General features: G+C 43.9%; 1 protein-coding gene across 3 annotated transcripts in view; it reads right to left on the bottom strand.

Annotated features, from left to right (window-relative positions):
* The window catches only part of NCKAP5L (NCK associated protein 5 like), a 141894-nt gene that overhangs the window by 49267 nt on the left and 65910 nt on the right, over positions 1-26717 (bottom strand). For 2 of the 3 annotated variants that reach the window (XM_082245540.1, XM_082245542.1), the window contains exon 1: positions 10952-11031. The exons of the other annotated variant lie outside the window; for it this stretch is intronic. The gene's annotated coding sequence lies outside the window, so the exon portion shown is untranslated. Of the gene's footprint in view, positions 1-10951; positions 11032-26717 lie in introns of those variants that run through there. 3 annotated transcript variants of the gene reach the window in all.

The following is a 26717-nucleotide window of genomic DNA, read 5'->3' on the forward strand; positions in this document are numbered from 1 at the left end:
CCCCCCCTCCCCTAAGAGGCAGCCTCTGCCTACCGTTAGTTGGAAGCCGCTGTGGCCATGCCCCGATCCGACTTCCTTTCTCCCCAGCAAAAAAAAAATTGTCAGGGGGCAGTGGGCCGCATTGCCTGGGGTTCCGGGCCTCATGTGGCCCCCGGGCCGCAGGTTGGACATGCCTGCCTTAAACACTGCATTTGCATCAACTAATATTAAAGCAAGGTTTGTGAAGACAAGTAATTTCAGGCGTAGGGTTTATTATCTGCCTGGAGTTTGCATGTTCTCTCTGTGCCTGCGTGGGTCTCCTCCAGGTACTCCGGTTTCCTCCCACACTACAAAAGACATACAGGTAGGTTAATTGGCCCTAGTACACTAGATTACCAAAAGTATTGGGACACCTGCCTTTACACACACAAACTTTAATGGTATCCCAGTCTTCGTCTGTAGGGTTCAATATAGAGTTGGCCCACCCTTTGCAGCTTTAACAGCTTCAACTCATCTGAGAAGGCTGTCCACAAGTTTTAGGAGTGTGTCTATGGAAATGTTTGACCATTCTTCCTGAAGTGCATTTGTGTGGTCAGGCATTGATGTGGACCAAAAGGCCTGGCTTGCAGTCTCTGCTCTAATTCATCCCAAAGGTGCTCTAATTCATCCCAAAGGTGTTCTATCAGGTTGAGGCCAGGCCAGTCAAGTTCCTCCACCCCAAACTGGCTCATCCATGTCTTTATGGACCTTGCTTTGTGCACTGGTCCACATCATTTGAAGAAGGGGGGATTATGGTGTGGGGTTTTTCAGGGCTTGGGCCCTTTGGTTCCAGTGAAGGGAACTCTTAAGGTGTCAGCATATGAAGACATTTTGGACGATTTCATGCTCCGAACTTTGTGGGAACAGTTTGGGGATGGCCCCATCCTGTTCCAACATGACTGCACACCAGTGCACAAAGCAAGGTCTATAAGACATGGATGAGAGAGTTTGGGGTGGAGGAACTAGACTGGCCTGCACAGAGTCCTGACCTAGTCAGATAGAACACCTTTGGGATGAATTTGAAGGTAGACTGAGCCAAGGCTTCTCGTCCACATCAGTGCCTGACCTCACAAATGCACTTATGGAAGAATAGTCAAACCTTCCCATAGACACACTCCTAAACCTTGTGGACAGCCTTCCCAAAAGAGTTGAAGCTTTTATAGTTGCAAAGGGTGGGCAAGCTCAATATTGAACCCTATGGACTAAGATTGGGATGCCATTAAAGTTCATGTGTGTGTGTAAAGGTAGGCGCCCCGATACTTTTGGTAATATAGTGTATGTATGAATGTGAGTTAGGGACCTTCGATTGTAAGCTCCTTGACGGCAGGGACTGATGTGAATGTGCAATATATATTTAAAGCGTTGCGTAAATTGACACCGCTATAAAAATACCTGTAATAAATTAAATCAAAAATTTTAAAGTGATATTAATGGATTAGTTCACCATCAGTAACATATAACACCCATGACAGCTGGCGGGGGGGCGGATCCTCTCCCCCTATACTCACTGTCACATTTTGAAAAAAGCGTGGCTGTTTGGGGCTCTGCCCACACAGCTGCATCATTCATTCACAGAGTTCTGTGAATGAACTATAAAGTCCCATCTGCCACCGCGGCAGCATACTTGTAGTTTGAACGGGTTGCAAGCATGCCAATCAGCACGCTTATTGTTCATTCACTCTCTCTAGCTTTGCAACAAAAGGCCCGTATGAGGATACAGGCACAAAGCTAGAGGAAGACTGTGCAGGAGCCAGACATTGCGTCCACAATCTGCTGATCGTGGGTGCAATACTTTTCAGGCTCCGTAAATAAATTTAAAAAAATAAATAAATGCACACTTTTCACCTGTAAAATAATGCACATTTATTATTTTTAAGGTAAACTTAGCCCTAAAATCCTACATTTTTTAAGCATATTCAGCAGCTGTTTTTATGGTATTTTTTACCCTTCCTTCACTATCCTAACACTGCAGCAACAACATCACCTAGCATTTATATTTAGCAGCGGATTTAACCACTTAATGATTATGCAGCTTTTTATCTTCCCTATATTACGGTTTAAGCTTGTGCCATGACCGCTGCCCCGGGTTTTAAAAAGGTGGCTTTTTTCTCTTGCAGTGCCCTACAACATTGAGCATGCAGGGATTAAAGCTGTGTCTGTACACTGTGTACATCAATAGAAACACACAGCCCTATAGCCTAGGATGGCAAGGCATTCCCTTGCTCCTCCATCCTCCTCCCCACTCCAAGTTAAGACACTGGCTGGTGAATGCACTGTCCCACTGTTAGCGCTTTTTTTTTTTTTTTAAGACAGGATGTTCAGGGAAGCTGCACAGAGAGCAAGAGCCAGCCGCATTGAACGTTATAAACTGCTGGAGTAAGAAATTTAACCAGTGGTTTGCTGAGAAATGGTTACTTTAGTGTGCTCAATGTGTTAACCAAAAAAACGCATATGGTAGAATACTAGTGTAAGGTAGCACAAAGAAAATGTTAGGAGAGCCGAGCTTGTGAGAGACAGACTCTTGTCTGATGGGAGAACAGGACTATGCTGTATACAAAAGGATGTAGATAAAGCTTGTCAAAGAAATTCATAACGGGAAAGGGGGGCTGCTGCCACACAGGTTCAGGAAGCCATCAATAGCAAACCAAGTTTGATATGGAATAATAATAACACTTCAATTTCATCCATATCTCAGATGCAAATAAACGTATGTAGATTCCCCTGGATCTGGGAAAACTATGACTACTGATCAAACTGATTCACTAAACATTGACAGTGATTTGACTTTGGCAGCCAGACTGTTTATCCGGAAACAAATGACTTCATGGGTGGTCCTCTGAATTATTTATCTTTACAGGGACATGCAAAAAACAGGCCTATGATGAGTTTGTCTTTTGTAAATATAGCAGGAAGTTACATATTAGAAAATTAGAATTCGAGGATGGTAGTGCCTAAAATAAAAAACAAAAAAAAAAACATAATTTTTTATAAGATTTCACTGCATTTGAAAATTTGGCAACCATGGGTGGATCCTTTCCTCACTTCACACTGATTCCATGCTCCTGGAACCTTGGGGCTGTGAAACCAACTTTGTACCCTGGATAATCCTCTACCCTGAAGCGGAGCAGGCGGCTTTCCCTCTTCTTACGCATATTTCTCTCCTGGCGGCCTGATAGACCTTCTTTCTCTGCTTACCCTTTCCTTTAGATCACCATCATCTCTTTTTTCACATTTTTTCTTGAAACATGTGGTCAGGGCCTTATGTGGTACTCCTCTGAGGCCCTCTCCACGGTCCTTACTCTCCCTTGTAATCTACTGCGTTACAACTATCTGTGCCACGTGCACCAGGTGGGAGTTTATTGTCCACTACATTCTTTTTACTCATGATGTACTATTGTCATTTAGGTACTATTTGTAATATCATGTACTGGACACACGAAAAGCTGTAGCAAGCGGCCATGTTGTTCAGTTATCATAGATCAGCCATGACAGTCTTGCAGAACAGCTACACATTGCCGCAGTGATTACCCCCTCCCTCCTCCTTTAATTCATGGAATGCATAGGTTTTACACTTCAAAAGAGCAGTAATCTCAACTTAAACCGAAACCGGTGCTTAGGCCTGTGCAGAGCTGTAAACCGCTAACCGAGTCCTGGTAGAATGTCTGTTTCTGCTGTCCAGGCCTATCGTAAAACTATGACCAAATCTATTAATACCCAGAACGAATGGGGAACGTAAAAGGCAATCATAGAGCTCTGCCCAATTCAAAACTTCACAAATCCACACACGATTCATAAACACAGACAGGAACATGACACATTAATAATAAGTATATATATGAATGAGAAATGTTGCACTGAACTAAATAAGATCATACATGACCACACTAGCACATATAGAAGGGAAGATAGCGGTCAGATATTCCCTGGGTGACAAGTTTATCTGAGCTAACCTGTGTTTAGTATCCCTGGACGCAAAATTCAATGCGGAACAATAATCTCAGTTTCAAGAATGCAACCATTACATATTAAAAGATATGAATAGTAGTATAAAACTGTCTCTGTAGAGGAGGGACCTGATATTGTCATAACGCAGGACAGCCCATGGACTATCCGTTTTCTTGGTCAGGGGAATCTGTCAACACCCCTTTGATCCCAGAGAAAAAGGGAGATGCCTATCCAGTTGGGAGTTCCCATGGTACCATCAAAGCAGGAACATCTGTCAAGTTTGAGAACCGATAACACCTTGCTCATCGACTGAACTCTGAGAACACCCAGGACATTGACTGCAAGTGTTCTTCATCCTCAATTCTACCTTCATTTTTCTATTGCCCAATTACGTATTATGTCGAATTATGTATTTCTTTGAAACACTTTTTCTGTAACTATTTTATTTGCACCAACTTTGACCTTTTCATTATTAAAACCTTATTTTAAAACTATATAAGAACCTGTCATTTGAAGAGTGCTACTGTATAGAACAAATCCTATGAACATAGCTGTCTGTGGTGACAGTGTGTGTTATAGACAATTATTCTAAAAATCATAATTGGTATTGCTAAAATTACAAGTTCCCCCCCGAGCAAGTGGTGGCAGTTAAAGGGTTAATTGCTTAATTAGCATAGCGACAATCGCTGTCAGGCTGCTTGTACCTAGACTGTGGCCCCGCAAGCTGAAAAATCTTTGTGCAAGGTGCCACAGAGAGTGGCACTGTTTCGCAAGTGAGAGCGGGGTGCGAGATTGGCTGGTCCTTTGCCACGAGTTAGTGAGAAGGGCATCCGTCACACTATTCACCATTGCATTCTACGTATTATTTAGTAATCTGTACTGTGATTATGTACAAAAACACCTGTTAATTGTACTACTAAGTCATTGTCTTTGGCTTGTGATTACCTACTTTCAAAAAAAGATATTGAAAAAAATTAAAAATAAAACCCAACACAATTCTTCTATACAGGTACGCTCAGTGCTTTAAGTGACCGAAAAGAGGTGCCGGTACTCTATTATAGCCTATAAATTTAGTCTCCCCCCCCCACCACACATCAGGGTCCCCACAGAGCACCCCCCCTGGCCTGGGCTGGGACTCCGGAGCAGGGGGACTCACTGGTGGTGACTGGTCTCCTCCTGGAGTGGGAAATATTCTTGGGGGGGGGGGGAATTGAGGGCGCAGATGTCCAAAATGAGCGCTAAGGCGCACGGAGAGGTGGCGGTATGCTCAAGAGCCATATTTGGAAGTGGCGGTACTGAGTACCAGTGCATACCGGCCCACTTAAAGCACTGGGTACGCTTGTTCTGACTTGTTTTTTGTGGTACAGGAACTTTTCTATAATAGCCGACGAGACATAGGTCAAGCATATTTGACCTATACCTAAATTAGAATCCTTTATGAAGAAGGGTTCAAAGGTAAATGGGTAATGTTGCATATAATTACAAGCCAGTTTATAGGTGAAATTTTCTCACTCACACTGGGAAAATGAGAATTATTGTTCCAGGGCATACCTCTCTTTTTTTTTTAATTAAACAAAACAAAATTGCTCACATTCCCAGTAATGCAGAGGTGTTATGTAGGGTTCCAATGCTCCACTGCTTTACACCTGCTCCCATGTCACCATATTTTTCTCTGATGTCATCAGGAGTCAGCTGTATCTTCTGGGATCTTGCAGCGGACTCCCTGATGACACACACGCAGAGTAGCCCTTGGTCTCCTAGGATGTATGACTTGGGTATCCCAGGAGGCTGCGGACTACTGCATACATCACCCTCACCTAGGTGGGAACTCAATGTGAGGAGGGGTCCCTCAAAAAAGTAATAGAAAAATACATTAAAAAAAGTCCAAACCTGAGAGAGGAGGTTGGTAGGAATGAGATGACAGAAAGTGGGTGGAAAAGGTAAAGGTCCATTTGAAATTGTGTTTTTTAGATGTTTTTTTGGGGTTTAGTTTTAATTTGAACATTAAAATAAAACAAATATATATGCAAAACCAGTTTTAACTTCTAAAAGGATTTGTATTCCTGTCTAACCCATTCGGAGATGAACACAACCAAGCTCTGGAGGGGAGTGATCTTTTCTCTACTGCAATTTCACTTTCACTTACAGGACCCTCCCAACCACCACACTGACTTTACAGTGAAAGGAGATGAAGACTTTTGAACTCATCTCTCTGTCACTCTGCTCTATCCTACACTGAGCAAAAATTATAAACTCAACGCTTTGGTTTTTGCCCCCATTTTTCATGAGCTGAGCTCAAAAGATCCAAGACTTTTTCTATGGTACACAAAAGGCCTATTTCTCTCAAATATTGTTCACAAATCTGTCTAAATCTGTGTTAGTGAGCAAGTCTCCTTTGCCGAGATAATCCATCCATCTCACAGGTCTGGCATATCAAAATGCTGATTAGACAGCATGATTATTGCACAGATGTGTCTTAGGCTGGCCACAATAAAAGGCCACTCTAAAATGTGCAGTTTTATCACACAGCACAATGCCACAAGTTTTGAGGGAGCGTGCAATTGGCATGCTGACTGCAGGAATGTCCACCAGAGCTGTTGCCCATAAATTGAATGTTCATTTCTCTATCATAAGCCATCTCCAAAAGGAGTTTCAGAGAATTTGGCAGTACATTCAACCGGCCTCACAACCGCAGACCACGTGCAACCACACCAACCCAGGACATCCAGCATATTCACCTCCAAGATCGTCTGAGACCAGCCACCCGGACAGCTGCTGCAACAATCGGTTTGCATAACCAAAGAATTTCTGCACAAACTGTCAGAAACCATCTCAGGGAAGCTCATCTGCAAGCTCATTGTCCTCATCAGGGTCTCGACCTGACCGCAGTTCGTCGTCGTAACCCTCTTCAGTGGGCAAATGCTCCCATTCAATGGCATCTGGCATCCTCTTCACAGATGAATCCCAGTTTTCACTGTACAGGGCAGATGGCAGACAGCGTGTATGGCATTATGTGGGTGAGCGGTTTGCTATTGCCAATCTTGTGGATCGAGTGGCCCATGGTGGCGGTGGAGTTATGGTATGGGCAGGCGTATGTTATGGACAAGGAACACAGGTGCATTTTATTGAAGGCATTTTGAAAACACAGAGATACCGTGATGAGTTCCTGACGCCCATTGTTGTACCATTCATCCACAACCATCACCTCATGTTGCAGCATGATATTGCACGGCCCCATGTTGCAAGGATGTGTACACAATTCCTGGAAGCAGAAAACATCCCAGTTCTTGCATGGCCAGCCTACTCACCGGACATGTCACCCATTGAGCATGTTTGGGATGCTCTGGATCGGCGTATACAACAGCATGTTCCAGGTTCTGCCAATATCGAGCAACTTCACACAGCCATTGAAGAGGAGTGGACCAACATTCCATAGGTCATCAACAACCTGATCAACTCTATGCGAAGGAGACGTGTTGCACTGCGTGAGGCAAATGGTGGTTACACCAGATACTGACAGGCTTTCGGACACCCCCCCCCCCCAATACAGTATAACTGTACATTTTAGAGCGGCCAAAGGCACACCTGTGCAATAATCATGCTGTCCAATCAGCATCTTGATATGCCACACCTGTGAGGTGGATGGATTATCTCGGCAAAGGAGAAGTGCTCACTAACACAGATTTAGACAAACAATATTTGAGAGAAATGGGCCTTTTGTGTACATAAAAATCTTAGCTCTTTGAGTTCAGCTCATGAAAAATGTGGGCAAAAACAAAAGTGTTGCATTTATAAATTTTGTTCAGTGCATTCTTTACATTCATTGCACTGCATCTCCCCTGATTTGCTCAGTGTGCTGCTTCTCCCCCTCTCTGGGCTCTGCTGTACAGTCAACTGCAAAAATGCTGATACCAGGTCAAATTCAGGTACTTGCACTGCTTGAATTAAAAAAAATTAATGTAATTTTTCATTAGAGAGCTGCCTTCAATCGCTTTTTATACCAGCCTAGAGTTCAACTTTAAAAGTGCTATTCAAAAAGGAAAATTGCAAAAACGACCACACATTAGCAAAAACGACTACACATATTAGTTATCTGCCAATGCTTCGCTATGGGTACCAGCATACTGCTCTGTCATACCAAATAAACCTACACTTCAAAGACCATATTGACCAAAATTCTGTGTTCCCAACCTGGAACTACATGATGGAGAAGACAGACACGCTGAAAAATGACTGCATGGGGGACATTACATTGATGCTTGGGGCATATTATATTGATGCTTGGGGCATATTATATTGATGCATTGGGCACATTGCTTAAAAAAAAATTGAATATACAGTATATTCAATTTTTTTTTAAGCAATTGAGATGTATTTCTCAACTGATTATGGTTACAATACAGTTTCAAACATTTTAAACATGATATAATTTTTTGTCAAGAATTGGGTGCTTCAACAACTGCTACTATTTAGTCGATCAATAATAAAAAACAATAACATTGTGCAGTGAAAAAACTTGCAGAAACAAACACAAAAAGCACAGTGAAAGTCAAGGACGGTATGTAGATGAAGGCTAAGCTTACTGCAGTGTCCTTACAGAACTGACACTGAACTAGTGAAGGTTACAGCCTCGCTACACACTGGCAATGCAAGTTAGACTGTCACTGCAACAACTGACCAACTAGTTCTAAAGTATCATTTTCATTATTCATGCAATCATCAACTAAGGCACAAACAGTTTCTAGATACTGCAACATGCACTTCTATTCCGAAAAGCAGCCACATCTCAGCAGCACAAGTTTTCTTGTTAGCTAAAGCTTTTTAAGCATTGTACAAATGTACAGCAAGGCAAAAAATGTAAGTGCGCACCAATACAGGGTCACCATTATTGCTGGTATAATCATAATCACTGTATTGCTTAAACATTAAATCACTGGCACAGATTTGCAGAGCATTGCAACAGATGTGCAGCTCAATATAACCACAGTCCTTTACTGAAAAAAAAACAAAAAAAAAAAAAAACGCACAGCCTGATCACAGTCCATCTGTAGTAACTTCCTAGGTTAGCCTTTCTTAGCCTTCCTAAATTTACAGGTCTCTGGGAACTGTTCCTAAAACCAGTTCATCAGAGGTAATGCAAATGCGAAATGCCCCTTACAATGGGGGTCAGTAGGAAAAATTCAACCCTCATAGTGGTGCTCAGAATGCCATCTTCGCAAAGAGCAAAAAAAGATAATTTATGGGATTGCTTGCTTTGCCAAGTGGTGTTGATTGTGGAACAATGCAGGCACCATCGGAAGATAGGTCAATCAGCCAAAGCTCAAGGAACCCCTAACAACCTATTGAGGAACCCTGGTTGAGAATGACTGCTCTTGGATAACCCAAACGGCTATGATCATAATACCACTAAACCCATTTAATCTGACAGTCATGGCAGACTGGCGACCAGTGGCTGCAGACTGGCGACCAGTGGCTGCAGACTGGCGACCAGTGGCTGCAGACTGGCGACCAGTGGCTGCAGACTGGCGACCAGTGGCTGCAGACTGACGACCAGTGGCTGCAGACTGACGACCAGTGGCTGCAGACTGACGACCAGTGGCTGCAGACTGACGACCAGTGGCTGCAGACTGACGACCAGTGGCTGCAGACTGACGACCAGTGGCTGCAGACTGACGACCAGTGGCTGCAGACTGGCGACCAGTGGCTGCAGACTGGCGACCAGTGGCTGCAGACTGGCGACCAGTGGCTGCAGACTGGCGACCAGTGGCTGCAGACTGGCGACCAGTGGCTGCAGACTGACGATCAACGACAGTTGACTCCTCTGGAAAAAGTCCACTGTCAGAACAGTCAAGTTTTTTTTTTCTTAAGCATAAATTGTAGTATCCTCTCTCTGAAATAATGCTGATATTAGGTAACAAAACACTATGAAACATGCAAGGTAGATGGTGGGTGACCTTGTATAGCAAGTCAGAAAGTAAGAGGACACCTAATCATTGTTACCAGGCATTGCTAGACTCTGCCATCCAGAGCCTCTATATCAGACAAATTTACAGACACTATCGGGTTGATTTACTAAAACTGGGGAGTGCAGAATCTGGGGCAGCTGTTCACAGTAACCAATCAGCTTGTTCAATTAAGCTTTGGCAATAAAACCTGGAAGCCGATTGGTTTCTATGCAGAACTGCACCAGATTTTGCATTCTCCAGTTTTTGTACATCAACCCCAATATGTGCTACAAAAAAAAGAACTGGGGGTTCCTTGCAGATACTATGGGTCACAGGTTCATAACCCAGACCAAGAAAAGTTAGATGGTTAGATGGACAAAGACCTGGTGAAATCAAAGAAACATTCTTGGGTATCTCCAGCAGGTACACAGATGCGCTCCCAGACTAGCTTTAGCAGTCGGACTCTAGATCAGCATCACTTTGGCATCCTGGCATGTACATACCCCATTATAAATAGTACAAGCAGTATCAAAGCATTGTTCCCAGGCACTGATTAGCCAATTATTCAACTTGAGAAAGTAGCCACTACTGCAAAGATAGTTGGGTAGAAGCAGAAACCTAGTGCTGCCGGATTAGCAGATGGTCAGATATCATCAACTTGGAAGTCACTGGTAAGCCATCATTCTCCGTTATCTTATCAAAAAACACAGAGTGGTGCTCAGAAACTGCAACATACACCAGTGATAAAAGAACAATGCTATGTAAGAATTTATCGGTCCGGTTCCATCACATGGCAGAAATAGGCATACCAGATGATGCCTGGAATACAAGACATCTTTAGAACCATTGCCAACACAAGGCAAGCATACATCAAGTTGGTAGAGCAACATCTGCGGATAGCTGGGACTTTACAGCAGACAGAGTCTTGCCTTGATAATGGCAGCTAGTGATGTATATTTTGTAGATTTGGAAAATCTTCAAAACCGGCAATCATGTTAAAGCACCCAAACAAAGCAAAACAAGCTTAACTACCATTACCAGCTCACCTCTCGCCTGCTGTCGTCTTTGCTCTCACTTCATAGAAGCTCTTTGAGAGCTGGCTGCCTTGGTTATTGTGCTGCATTGTTAGCTAGCACAGGCGCAGCGGGGAAGAAGGGAGGGGGATGAGGGATGTGGTGACGAGGGGGGGGGGGGGTGCCAAGGCTGAATCCCTGCCAGGATCAGTGTGTGCTCATCCCAGCCTGTAGTGCCTGTCCCCCCCTCTCTTCTTGTATGATGTAAAGAGAGGTCCACGTCATATTACACACACACATATGCACAGCAGCCTACACTCGCCCCGAGGGTGAATCCTTCTCCTAGCCTCATATAATAAGTGCCTTCCCTTCTGGCACACAACAAAGAGGGGGTTAGCTAGACACATTACCAAGAGTTTTTTTTTCTGGTCAAGGTCAGGCCTTTATCATGCATCCCTACCATTTTCTCTGGATCCAGATCTTTACCTGTAGAATACTTACTAAATTTACAAGTCTGGATCAATAAAATTTGAAGGCCCAGTTCACCTTAGGCGATACCAAATTGCGGCAAAACGCCCGATGCACATTATTCTTAATAGCACCCCAAACGCAGTGTAATTCTGCCGTTAATCACTAGGCAATCACGGCAAAATGCACGCTTAAAAATCGAGCTAAGCTTATTGCCCAAAAAGGAGCAGAGGCTTCTTTTGGTGGACAAACGCGCATAGGGATGTGAATGGGCTACCCCATGCGCGACAGACACGTGAAAATTGCGCTGCGACAATCATCAAGCAGGATCGCTCGTTCCCACAATGAAATGTCTGAACAGGGCCTCCCCTCTCACCATTTAAAAAAAAAAAAATGGTGACACTTTTTATTTGTAGTGTCTGTTAACACTATATGCAGTGAATGGGGTTTCTCTGCACTTGGTAAATGTCAAACACTGCAAGGGCACTAATTGTTTTCTACGTGCCCTGTTCACACTGCAACGCTCACATCAGGTGGGCTACAGTACATGGGAATGTAGGTCACACATTAAAACTCAACTAATAGATTTAACTTTAGATTAAAGATATACAACCAATTGGTATTTAAAATGGCCGTGGCAACTTCATTGGTTTAAAATTCATCAATTCAAATTTAATAAAAACATAAATAATATTAAAATTTATAAATATTAAAAACACTTCAAAATCACTCAGTCACAGAACTCGAGCGTTAAAACTGAAATTCATTAAGCAGAGTCTCCCCTTGATCTAAGGGTGACAGAACCACATAAATGGTGCCACGACAGGGTGGGAGGGAGGGAAGCTGTGAAAATCCTGTCATAACAAGGGCTTATATAGCCCCCCCCCAGCACACATGAGGGGATTCAAAAGCATGTTTCCCGCCTCAAGTCCCTGTGACAGGCCGGGATTCAAAAGCATGTTTCCCGCCCCAAGTCCCCGTGACAGGCCACCTGAGGCCTTAAAGCTATAAGCACCTTAAAATGTATTTTTTAAAAAAAAAAAAAAAAAAAAAAAAAAAAAAGGCAGCCACAATCCCATGTCGCGGGCACCTAAGCCGTTCCCACTTGTCATTCCGAAAGAACAGACATCATGCTGTGCGCCACAACGCACCAGAGCTCAGGTAAAGTCACCATCAGTTTTTGCTGTGTAAGGCTGCGAACTCGCAGCCTGTTCCCGCATCGCACACGCACCCCCGGCAGTTCACACTGCCATATGCGATCCGCTGGGGGTGTCAATGTAATCTTAACGACACCCCCAGTTTGATCGCATATCGCAGTGCGATCGTGCAGTTCGCACAGGATCGGATCGCACAAGTGTGAACCGCTGTGCGATCCGATCCTGATGCGGCTGCAAAAATGCCTCCTGTGCGTGTTTTCTGCGGGTGCGATGCGAATTTAGCCATACAGTTTGTATGGCTAAACTCGCACCGCACAGCCGATCGCATGTAATGTCGGAGCAGTGCGCTCCGACATTACATGCGAACCCCGCACACGCACAAGTGTGAACCGGGGCTAACACAGCTGGAACATTAATTGTTACTTTAAAATTTCAACAAAGTTGATTAAAAAAAAAAAAAAAAAGTAAACAACGCCCAGCAATGTAAAAACCGCAAGGCGCTGCCAGTGTTCTATCAGAATACCGCTTCCCATCAGAAAATGCAACAGAAGTGACGGTGCAAACAAAATTTCTTACTGCGCGTACGCTATGCATTTCAACATGGCCGCTATGCATTTAAAAAGGTTTCCTAATCTGACAGAATATGAAGGCGGCAGCGGACATCTTACACCCAAGCAAGTCTCAAATGACCACACTTATTTTAGCAGTAAACTCACCTTATATAGTAAAATAGACTATTTCCCCATGACCGAAGGAAATAGTCTATTTCACTATATAATCAGTTTTGCGCTGAGCAGTGCAGGGTGTACCAAGATGGCCATCACCACCTTCTGCCTGCAAGCTTGTCACTCTATAATGGTATTAATACTATGAATCTTGTATTTGAGGATACAAGATAAGTTTAGTGCTAAAATGCGTGAGAAATTGAAGATTTGGCTGGGTGTAAGAAGATATCGGTTGCAGCCTTCCTGTTCCGTCACATTAGGAAACTTATTGGAAAGCATAGCGGCCATGTTGGAATGCATGGCGCATGCGCAGTAAGCATTTTTGGCTCAGAACGTCACTTCCGTTAAATTTTATGATGAGTAGCAGTATTCTGACAGGACCCCGGCACAGACATGATCATACAGGTTAAGCAAGACGTACAGTCATTGTGCAGTACAGTACTAGATGTGGTATATCTTAAATCATCAGATTTAAAATGTTTGTTACCCCAGCATTTCATATTTCTGATATTTTCCTGCAGTACCATCTACTTGAATGAAAGTCTTTTTTTATTGCTTCCTTTATGTGAAATCCCTGGTGTTCCTACCAATCCTTCTGTTTTCCTATTAAAAACTGACCGCACTAAGCAGGAGAACATACACATACATAAAAGCTCACAAAAGGGGCACACAAACACAGCGATGCAAGCAACACTTTGAAAGCGGAAAAAAAATATTCTTTACATATACTTTAAAGTGTTACTAAACCCAGAACCTGCATTCACTATATCTAGTCTCCCACAGTACATGGAAATGCAATTCTTTTAGTAAATATAAACTGATAAATACCTTTTCTCATCAGCAGTATATAGCCGCTTTGTGACTTCTATCAGTTCTTAGTAAAGCTTGTAGGAGGAGTTTTCACTCCCCCCTGATCCTCTGTCTGGACAGTGCTGATTGGCCCTGTGCTCATCACATGCACACTCCTAAGAAAAACCCTCTAGAATACACACCAAACTGAGCATGTGCAGCCTGACTCCTAATGCTCTGTTCTATCATGAGATGGGTTGGAGTCAGGTAAAGGGGAGGATCAGAGAGACAGGATCACACAGCCTTCATACCCAATGTAGAGGAATAACACACAGTGAGTATAACAAGCATGTTTTACTGCAATTATACAGACTGATTTTACGGTTGTGGGTTTAGTAGCACTTTAACCACTTGCCGACCGCCGCACGACTATATACTGCAGCAGTCTGGCGCTCCTGGGCAAAGCGACATATCTGTACATCGCCCGCCCCCGCTCGTTCCCTGACATTCCCACGTGAGTGACCGGTGGCTCGGATGTCCGCCGGCCACTCGCGATCTCCCGCTGGAGAGGGAGACAGGCAGGCGGCTGATGTAAACAAAGCTGCCCGTCATTCTCCCCGGTGTAACTGCAGAGATCATACGATCCTGCTATGTAGGATCGTATGTCTCTGTGGTTACATCACAAGCCACGCCCCTTGACAGTTAGAATCACGCCCCTAGGGACACACTTAACCACTTGATCACTAATAAAGTTAACCCCTTCCCTGCCAGTGTCATTTTTACAGTAACAGTGCATATTTATAGCACTGATTACTGTAGTAATGTCACTGGTACCCCCAAAAGTGTCAAAAATGTCAGTCAGGGGTTCCATCTGTCCGCCGCAATGTCGCAGTCCCGCAAAAAAAAAAAAAAAAAAAAAAAAAAAAAAAAAAAAAAAAAAAATCGCAGATCGCCGCCATTACTAGTTAAAAAAAAAAAAAAAAAAAAAAAACACACAAGAAAAATGACATAAATCTTTCCCTATTTAGTAAACGCAATAACTTTTGCGCAAACCAATCAAAATCCGCTTATTGCGATTTTTTTTTACCAAAAATATGTAGCAGAAAACAAATTGGCCTAAAATGTTAAAAAATTTTGATTTTTACATTTTTTTTTGAGAATTTCATATAAAAAATTTTGAAAAATAGTATTTTTTCAAAACTGTCGCTCTTTTTCTGTTTATAGCGCAAAAAGTAAAAATCGCACAGGTGATCAAATACCACCAAAAGAAAGCTCTGTTTGTGGACATCAATTTCACTTGGGTACAGTGTCGCATGACCGCGCAATTGTCCATTAAAGTCACGCAGTGCCGAATCCCAAAATAGGCCCTGGTCTTTGAGCAGCCAAATCCTCCGGGGCTTAAAGCGGAGTTCCGGGCACAGAAGTCATTTTTTAATAAACATACCCCCGGGACAGTCAGGGCTAGCAGATTCCACAATGGCTAGCCTCTGATCTGTCCCGGTTCGCACTTACCTTTTAGAAGAAATACTTACTTATAAAATTTCTTCCACAGCGTTTCCATCTCTCTTGTGGGCAGGTGAAGCCGGTGCGGTCCTCTTCTGTGTCTTCTTCCGCGTCTTCCTGTCCCAGAATGCGCCTGCACCGGCCCCTCTCGTTACTTCCGGTGCGGCGCCGCATTCCTCCATTCCTGTTTAGCAGGGGAATGCAGCGTTGCCCGGAAGTGACGAGCGGGGCCGGTGGCGTCGCATTGATTCCTGGGAGCGATGACGTTCAGCTCCCAGGAATCATCGCGAGATAGGAAGTGACGGGGTGACCCGCGGCGCTGAGGGAGGAAGTACTCTGAGGTGAGTATTTACGATCTTCAATTACAAGGTGAGTAAACAAAAAAAAATAACTATCCAATTCCTTTTCAGGTAATGTCGAACTAGAGGAGGGGCACAAAAAAAAATATAGTTTTTGTGCCCGGAACTCCGCTTTAAGTGGTTAAAGCTGAGCTACAGGAATTCTTTGTATTTTATGCTTACGATGGTCCAGCTTGGCATAATAAGTATGCACATCTCATAACAGAAGGGCTGCTGGGGACACTGACAATTACTGTACTAGTTGGTGCTACTACAATGATAGCTCTGATCTTCAGGGGCCTGTTCAGGTTATATGCCAGTGGCTGCCCCACTGTTCACTGACCACAGGGGGTTACCTGCTCTGCATGGCTGCCATTATTAGAACCTCTTTTTCAATGAACACTAGACATTCTCTGAATGGACAAGGTCTAAAGAAGGGGTGGTGATGTCAATCTTCACCTTGTCCAGAGAATGTCCTATATTCACTAAAAGAAATACCAGGCATTCTATAAATGGTGGTGCCAAGTGAGTGAACCCTTTAGTGTGCAGAGGAGGGGTCACTCATGTAGAACCTGAGCAGGACCCATGAAAATGGTGGCTATCGCTGTATTATAGCCAACTACTACAAATTTCTAGCTTCCTCAGTGGGCCAAAAGGTATGAGCAATGCACACCTACATTGTGTGATACAATAATTATTGGAGTGCAGCTTTAGGACCTATAGCAATTCTATTTGCATCAATCTACAAGATCTAAAATCTTGGAAAATGTATGATCAGCATGGCCGATGGTTGTGGGAGTATGCAGGCAGGGGGATCATCGGAATCTGGAACCCCCTTTAACAAGGGAGCCCCCAGATCCCAGCCCTCCCCTGTGTGAATGAGTATACGTCACCGAAAAAAAGAAAACAGGTCTGCATTCATCGCTGGCTCCCACAGTCTGTCAGCTCCGCCGCCTGACAGTTCTTAAATAGCTAAGTAGTGCTGCCACCCGGCGACGACACCTAGTGGCCCCGCCCCTTGTGGCATCGATTGGTGCATGCTGGGTCAATGATGTCACAAGGGGGTGAGTTCCCCTGGTTAGATAGTCAGATGGCCCCGCCCCTTAGCTATTTAGAAACTGGCAGACAGCGGTAAACCAGTGACGGGTGCAGACCTGTTTTTTTGGGGGGTTTTTTGGGTCGGCGGGGTTCATGGTCTTTGATGATGGATCTACAACAGGGGACATTTTTTAATAAAGGAATTGTCAAAAACTGTCTGTGTTTTTATTTCTTTTGGACACTTTTTGGTGAATTAGTAGAGGTACAATGTACCCAGTCTCCTTCACATGGAGGGGGGCCGGGATCTGGTGACACCCATGTTAAAGGGGGCTTCCAGATTTCGATAAGCCCCCTGCCCACAGACGCCCACAACCACCAGCCAGAGTTGTGGGGAAAAGGCCATTGTCCCCAAGCAGAGCCTCCCCTGCCCCAAAGCATCCAACCCTGTTAAGGGCATATGGCCTGGCATGGTTCAGGTCCCTTTTCTGGCTTGCCAGGCTGCATGCTCAGATCAGGGTCTGGCATGGATTTTGAGGGGGACCCCCCAAGCTGTTTTTTTTTTACGTGGGATTCCCCTTAAAATCCATACCAGAACCAAAAGGGCCCGGTATGGATTGGAAGGGGAGGACCCCCATGCTGTTTTTTTTTTCTCATTGGATTTGTACTACAAAATGGATAACGTGTGATTTCATAGAAAGCAATGAGCCTGGAATTCACATCTGAACTGCATCACAGTGCTCAAATCGTACAGACTCTTTAAAATCAATGAATTTGTGAATTTGCAGTAAACACTGCACAGCATATATGTGAACCGGCTCCATAGAAAGCCAGTTTGGTTCTCATGTCATGTGAATCGGATGCGGTTCCAATTTGCATATAAGCGAACAGAGCCTTAAGCAATGATATTTTCTTACGGTCTATCATCTTCATGTAAATTAAGTAATACAACCCTTCACATCAGATGTCAGTTACACAAAAAGGGGAAAATGCTGTGAAAATTATGAGAAGATTATCTAAGCCTGGATGAGAATGCTGTGATCTAAACTGGGTCAGTATTCTGTGCATTGCTCCCTTTAACAAAATGTACAGTAACCGTATCTGTGATCAACAGTTGTGTTTATGTGTCACTGTATGAAATCACACAACAAAAGACAATATTGTCTGCTCATCGCCAAGTGTAATTAATACAGAAAGGCGTTTATTGCACCTGTCGTCTTCCACTGTGTGCCTGTAGATCTAGGACAGGTACTCCAATTACAGCCTAGGGATACCACTAAACCGTATCTTTTGCTGACGTTAATGGACGGCTGCAGGTATCCCTCTTGATACCAGTTCAGAGGCAAAGATTCAAGCTTGGAAACCAATGGATTCTGCTTAATGAGTTTCCTTCACTGACGGCAGCCTTAAAAGACCTTGTTTGCTGTCAGATCGACTCAGAAATAATAGGGTTAAAAAGGTTTTTTTGTAATAAGCTTTATTAAATAGTTGAATTTTTTTTTTTAATGTGTCCGAATACATACAAGCACACCAATAAAAATAATGGATGCCCAGAGGGGAACGTACCTTTCACAGCTAGAGATTTGCAGCCTATGCCAGCCAAATGGTCAACGAAAGGTCCACTTTGAAGAAAGCCTGTAGAAGCAATAAGCAAAGGACAGAGCCTTCGCCTTTCTTATTTGACCCTGCGGCCTGCTTCATACAAGTCATTGTATTCTCAAGCAGCAGCTGTGGATGGGTTATGTAAGGCAATATATACCCCTCCTCCTTCTATACCTCCAACTGAGCTGAAGGATTCATTATTACATGAGGACATGTGGGGTCTCAGCTGTACATCTGGAATCTGCCAATCCCACTGCACCTTTGCTTGGCATCCATGTGCCTCTCGGCTTGTGCTCCTATTAAGTAAACACACGTGAGTGGGCATCCAGGCGCTAAGCATTACTTCTGCTCCTATAAAACAGGCAGAATATTTATGCAGCATGTAACTGGCAAATTCACCTACAGCGGGACCTTAGCCTATAAATCACAAACTTTTTTTTTTTTTTGGAAAATGTAGAACAAAGTACATATGTATATACACATGTAAGAAAAATCATACATCAAAAGAACCTCAAAGCTAATAAAAAGTCTGAACATTAAGATCATATATTCTGTGGACATTTTTAGCCATTCCTTAGAGCCTAAAACAGCTCTGGATTGCAGCCTACTTCAAGCTCATATAGTAAGGCCAATGTAAGACTGGCAACTCTACCACTGGCAATTGGTCACAACCACCAGTGGGAGAAGGTGCTGCCTATTTGTCCTTGTGGAATTGCTCCCTCTGCAGGTGAGGCAGTGAAATGTCACTCTCCTCATTCGCTAGCATCTGGCTACAGAGGGACTGATCCCAATGGGACAGACAGGCAGCCTCTTTGGCAATCCTTCTGCTGCAGATTTGTCTCAAGCATCAGAATTGCCCATCTGACATCAATCTAAGCAAAGAAATGTGTGTATGGATGGGTCATGTCTTTACATAACAAGCTCAACATCATGAGATACCTAGACATTGACATAACGACAACTACAGGCTACTACTACAAGACCACCATGGGGCCAACAACCTTGGCACTCCAATACAGCCTTGCTGCAGGAAGTAATGGCATGAGGCCAATACATTTGGTAGATTTCTGAACTTTGTATTCATTTTATACAGACTGCCATGAAAAAGCAGTTCTAATACTACTGTGAATGGAGAAGGATGAAAAGCCAGGAAGCCTTAGAGCCGGTTCACACTAAGGCGACACGACTTCAGGGGGGCGACCTGTGAAGTCGCGTGCACCGCGACTTTGGCATGACTTGCAGGTACTTCACATAATGCAAGTCTATGCAAGTCACTCCGAGGTCGCCCCAAAGTAGTACAGGACCCTTTTTCTAAGTCGGAGCGACTTGTGTCGCTCCTATTAGAATGGGTCCTGTACTACTCAATGGACCGCGACTTGTCAGGCTGACAAGTCACCTGACAAGTCGCGGCAGTGTGAATGGGCTCTTATAATAATACTGTTTATAAAGTTCTCTTCTTGAGTCTACAATGCTTATGCCTAGTACACACGTTGAGAAAAATCAGACGAAAAATACAGCTTTCGGAGCGATTGTTCGATAATCTGATAGTTTGAGAGCGTATTAAGACAGTTCATGCAAAAATATCCGAAGGGATAAGCGCGAAAATTGTTCTCACATAATAACAGAACAAACAATTTTTGTAAAATTAGTATGGTTTTTATACTAAAAAAAAAAAAAAAAAAAATTGTGTGACCAAGACCACACATGCTTGGAAATAAAAGAATGCATTACAATACATAGTTTCTAAAGTTATCTGTCGTGTGAGAATTTTCGTAACTTTAGTAAGAGGTTTTCGATAGGAGACTAGCATGCAGAAAAACAAACATGGACAATCATTCCTTGTGTACAAGGCTTAAAGAGACTAGTCGATAGCTCGTTAAAACAGAAGTAAACCCTTCTCTCCTGTACAGCCAAGGAAACTGCCATTTTAAGCAGCTCATTGATGAGTCATTTTTTTTGTTCAACCAGTGGGTTAAATAAAAAAAATAAAAATAAAAAAACACCTTGATTCCCCTATCCACACGCTCGATATGGATGGAGGAATCCTCCTCATTGAGCTATTGTATTCAGATCAGTGCTGTAGGCTTTAACCTGCGGCCCTGAACGAGCAGGGAAATTCCAACGAGGTGGTTGTACAGAAATCGATCGGTGGGTCGACTTCTATACAACTAGCCTTGCTCATACACTATATTGTCTAAAGTATTGGGAAGCCTGCCTTTACACACACTAAATTTAATAGCATCCCAGTCTTAGTTCGCAGGGTTCAATATTGAGTTGGCCCACCCTTTACAGCTATAACCGCTTCACCTCTTCTGGGAAGGCTGTCCACAAGGTTTAGGAATAGGTCTATGGGAATGTTTTACCATTATTCTAGAAATGCATTTGTGAGGTCAGACACTGATGTTGTACGAAAAGGCCTGGCTCCCAGTCTCTGCTCTAATTCATCCCTATTGGGTTGAGGTCAGGACTCTGTGCAGGCCAATCAAGTTCCTCCACCCCAAACTCGCTCATCCATGTCTTTATGGGCCTTGCTTTGTCCACTGGTCCAAATCATTTGGTGGAGGGGGGGGGGGAATTCGGTGGGGGGTTGTTCTTCAGGAGTTGGGCTTGGTCCATTAGTTCCAGTGAAATTAAATCTCTTAAGGAGTCAGCATACCAAGACATTTTAGACAATGTCATGCTTCCAACCTTGTAGGAACAGTTTGGGGTGGGCCCTTCCAGTTTCAACATGACTGCGCACCAGTGCACAAAGTAAGGTCCATGAAGACATGGATGAGTGAGTTTGGGGTGGAGGAACTTAACTGGGCACAAAGTCCTGACCTCAACCTGATAGAAAACCTTTGGGATGAATTAGGGCGCAGACTGCGAGCCAGGCCTTCTTATCCAACATCAGTGCCTGGCCTCACAAATGTGCTTCTGGAAAAATGGTCAAACATATCCCATAGACACACTCCTAAACCTTGTGGACAGCCTTCCCAGAAGAGTTGACGCTGTTATAGCTGAAAAGGGTGGGCCGACTCAATATTGAACCCTACGGACTAAGACTGGGTTGCCATTAAAGTTCATGTAAAGGTAGGTGTCCCAATACTTTTGGCAATATAGTGTAAGTGGATCAAAATTTGTCTGGTCTCTGATGAACTGGCCAAATTTCGATCCCAGCTTTAGCCTCAGTTTAATCTGCAGTTGCCATGGTGCTGCATATGTGATCTGTTATAACACCAGCCATTTGATTGCTTAACAGTTTGGTTGGGAACACAAACAAGTGTGACAGGTATTATTTACAGCATGCCTTGAATGTAATTGTTTTGCGAAACAGTTAAATCGATGGGTCTCTTTAAAACAGCTCACACAGGTTTCGCAATGCAGCCTATTAGAATGACAGAGGAACATAAGGGAATTGGGAGTTTGGTTTTTAGAGGGTGTTGGAGCTTACACAGGGATAATGTTGCCACTTTCTACTTCATACGACACTGTCAACCGTCCACTCTGCATCATAACAGGGGTCACAAGGGCCCCCTCTCAAAACAGAATTGCCAGGTATTTTACAATGGCTTTGAAGCTGGGGGGAGCACAGGAGGCCAGTATAAGTGTGTTGGGGTGGGGTTGGGGGTCTCTCTTCAAAAGGAATCCTCTGGTGAGAGAAAAACGAAGGCTGGTGCTGATGGTTCGCAATTACAATACAAGTACTCAGTGCTGGGACAAAGTCAGAGCCCAGGGAGACCATGCCAAACTGCGCCCCTCCACGATGTATGAGCATTATGTGTCAGCAAACAAATTGAGCACTAATCTGCATGCTTGCCCCCAAGCATACATCCCCCCTCCATCCAGGACAAATCCACCACCCTGCTGAAATCCCCCCCCCTCCCAGCTCAAATCCCCCCTCCCCCAAAAATCACCCCATTACAGGAAAATCACTTCTAGCACAAAACCTCTACTGCTCAACTTCCCTTCAGAGTACACATCCTGCCCCCCTTTCAAAACCCCCTCTCAGCACAAATTCTCCCTTCTAGCACATATACCCCCCCCACAATCACCCCTACTGGCACAAATCCCCCCCCCCTTAAATAAATCCTCTCCCTCCAAAGTTTCACCCTCCTAGCACACATACCCCCCAATCATCCATACTAGAACACATCACCCCCCCCAAAAAGAATCTCTCCAAGCCTCTTAGCATTAATCCCCTACCCCCTCTACCATATCACCTCTTCTAGCACAACCCCCCCCCCCCCCCCAATTCCCCTCCTAGCACAAATCCTCATTCCCCCATCTCAACACAAATCCCCCAAATCAACACTCCCTGCACACTCTCCACATTTTTTCAACAATCTCCCAACACTAATCCACTCCCCCCCTGCAATCTACTCATGGCGCCCCCACCTCACATGATACCACAGTGCCCAGGGCAGCCGTCCCTCCTGATTACCCCTTGTCCCGGCCCTGCAAGTACAAGTACAGTACAAAAAAGTACCCCAGCACATAACCAGCAACTAGTCGGTAAAGAAAAAAATAAAAGAAAAAATCTAAATTGCTCTTACAATTCTATATATATATATATATATATATATATATATATATATATATATATATATATATATATATATATATATATATATATATATATAGTTCCATTTTAAACTAATGGCATCATTGCTTCCTGAGTCACTAACATGGATAAAGTGCACAGATCAGAAAAGACTGAATTCAGGACTCACGATCTGCAAGTCTGAGGCTAAAAATAACAAGTCCATTAATCCTGTATTACAGCCAGGCAACTAGCATTTTCACAGGCTAGAGATAGTCTTCTCCATACTACTTTCTGATTTCAGGCTTTGTCAAGGCGTGTTGTATTCTGAGCTTAAACGCAGAGAGATACCGACTTCCATTCCAATAACTTACATAACAGATAGGATAAACAAACTGACAAGATAATACTTAGCATAATAATACGCCATCCTCCCCAAAGGCTGGAATGAACAGAAAACATTTATACGCTAGTACAAATATAGCCCTTTTTAAATGGGGAAGTGCATTGTTTATAAATGAAAGCCATTAGCTGCCCAGATAAATCAAAATTTAAAGTGCAGGATGTGTGTGTGTATTTTTACTGAACGGAAGTTACCAGTAAAATAGGGATACCATTGTCTGCTGATATCCATCCACCAAGAAAAGACTGCATGCTTTGTGTTACAGTATTCGCAGCACTGCTTAGAAAGTTTCCTGTACCACATCAAAATAAAAAAAACTTTGTACATGAGGTCACCCAAACATAATTGTTTTATGTGATATTAATGAAAAATACATCATATTAATACCAATGAACTGCAATTCTACAACACTGACTTACATTTAAAGCGGAGTCCCACCAAAAAGTGGAAGCTCCGCTTTAAGTACTCCTGACCCCCTGACATGCCACATTTGGCATGTAATTTTTTTAGGAGAGGGGGTGGGTGGGAGGGGGTACCTAGTTTTGACAGGTACCCGCTCCCACTCCTGATCGGGCCGCCTAGGCAGCTAGAGCGGAAGTTCTCCTCTCCCCCTCCCTCCCTGCAATCCTCTGGGACCTCTGACGTCAGAGTTCCCAGAAGTTTGCCTGGCCATTCAGGAGGCGCAGCACGACTTGCGCATGCACAGTGCATACCTGGCTGTGAAGAATTGGGCGAAGGGGTGGGGGGGGAGCGGGTACCTAGTTTTGACAGGTACCCACTCCTGATTGGGCCGTCTAGGCGGGAAAGGGAGGGAAAAGGGGTGAGAGGGGAGGGGAGCGGGTACCTAGTTTTGACAGGTACCTGCTCCCACTTCTGCTTGGGCCACCTAGGCTGCTCGAGCGGAAGTTCTCCTCTCCTCCTCCATCCCTGCAATCCTCTGGGACATGTCAGAGGTCCCAGAAGTTTGCCCGGCCATTCAGGAGGCGCAGCACGACTCGCGCATGCACAGTGTGTACCTGGCTGTGAAGAATTGGGCGAGGGGAGGAAGAGGAGGGTGTACCTAGTTTTGACAGGTACACGCTCCCACTCCTGCTCGGGCCACCTAGGCGGAAGTTCTCTTCTCCCCCTCCCTCCCTGCAATCCCCTGGGACACGTCAGAGGTCCCAGGTAGATTCCCTGGCCATTCAGGAGGCACAGCGTGACTCGCGCATGCACAGTGCGTACCTGGCTGTGAAGAATTGGTAAGCTGCAATATAATAAAGGTTTTCCTTCTATTAAAAAAAAAACCAAATCCTCAAAAAAGTCTGAGCATTGGAAAAAAAAAAACGTGAATCAGCTATACCTCATTTTAGGAGTCCAGCTCCCTTCCTTCCCTCCTTATGGTCTTCCGACTCAACCCCCCCCTTCACCTTTTCTTTTTACCGTTCTACTGTGGATATACTTCCTCCCTCTTTCCTTCTTTCCTATTAATTTGTTGCAGATCATGTGGTTTGTTTAGACTTGAGGTTCTGATCTGCTTGTTGTTGCGGGGCTGCCGCAAAATTGCCTGGCTCATGGATACCTGCTCTACAGACTACATGTTTTGCTCATTACCGTCCTATTTCTACTACTGGATATTTTTGTATTCCCTGCGGCTATGTTCCTGCTGCCCAACACCTTCTTGGGTATTTCATAAAAAATCCTTACACTATATATTTTACCTTTTATTGAATGTGAATCAATAGATTAATGTAGCAAAAACATCTTTGCTTCCCCACAGAAAAACTACTAACTATATTATATATATATATATATATATATATATATAAAAATAAATAAAGTGCAGAAAGTCCCTTCTTACTTCTTCCACTGCTGCTTGTCAGCTCCTCCCCTGCCAGAGGCCCAATTTGTAGGCATTTCTCCTGGGGATATTGGATACAGCTCAGTCGTCACTTGTAGATATTATACATGTGCAGCTGACAGTCCACTGCATGTGATCCACTGAGACATGGAAGCGAGTGCTCACACACTCCCACCCATTGACCGTCTATTGCTATTGTGGTTCAGGCACAGCTTATTTTCTACCACCACTTCAGCTGTGATCACGACTTTGATGGTTTTCCAGGCAGTTGCTTCAGCATGCTCCCTCCCTCTGCGTGTGTTCTGACAGCACTGGTCTCTGGCAAGCACCTGGGGTCAAGTCAAGCATAATCAGAATGGCTTAGCAGTTAGTAGTCCTATCTTGCAGAACTAAGGGCCTCAGACCAAATACTAGGGATAGACCGATATGTTTTTTTTCAGGGCCGATACCGATATTTTGGCCACAACATACTGGTATCGGCCGATATGGGCCGATATTTTGTACATTTAAAGTTTTGAAAAATAAAGAATTTTTTTTTTTTTTACACAAATCTGGTACTGAACATGTTAATTTTTGGTTAATGCTTAATGGCTGGCTTGCTGGCACCCTGTGGTGGGTGGGTGTATGGCTGTGATGCACTTCCGCGAGACTAGTCCCAATTCCAGACGAGGTTGTCCAAGGCGAGGGAGGTGGCCTAAGAAGGCAGAATGACGTCACAAAAATATTGGCAATATTGGCTAGTTTCAGGGTTGATACCGATATATCGGGGGAAAGTACATATCTGCCAACAATATATCGTCCTCGATAGTAGGGACCGATGTGAATGTAAGCCTTCGTTCACATTGAGTGTGGCTTTGAAATTGTGCGATTTCACATGAAATCACACAATCTCAAAGCTGCATCTCAGTCGACTTTGAAAACATCTGTGCGGCTTCATGCACAGATGTCTATTGAAGTTGCACCCAAAATTGCCAAAATTAGTGCATGTAGTACTTTTTCAAATCGATGCTGCACTGCAAAGGTGGTCGCATCAATTTGAAAACTGCCCATGCCAGCAATAGGATGTGATTTGTCTTGTGACTTGACCTGTCGCTCCAATGTGAACGAACAGGGGCTAAGAATAACTAAAGGGTTGTGTAACTTGTTTGCGCTATAGAAATACATGTAATACATTAATATTTGGCTCCTACTGGGCAGAATGGTCAGACAGTGGAGGGGGAAGGGGACACGCTAGCTCTGGATCCATAGATAACCGGTTTCCACATTATCTCAATCTACTGTACAATCTTATATCACATGTAGTAAGCTTGCATTAGGCAATCTACTTTTGAATATTTCTTTGTTTTTTCAGTTGCCCTGGCAGGGGATTTGAACCCACGACCCTCTCAGCTTTAGAAGTCTGATTCTCCACCGA

Source organism: Pelophylax lessonae (genome assembly GCF_965119305.1).
Source record: "Pelophylax lessonae genome assembly, chromosome: 2".
In the NCBI taxonomy this organism is placed as follows: domain Eukaryota; kingdom Metazoa; phylum Chordata; class Amphibia; order Anura; family Ranidae; genus Pelophylax; species Pelophylax lessonae.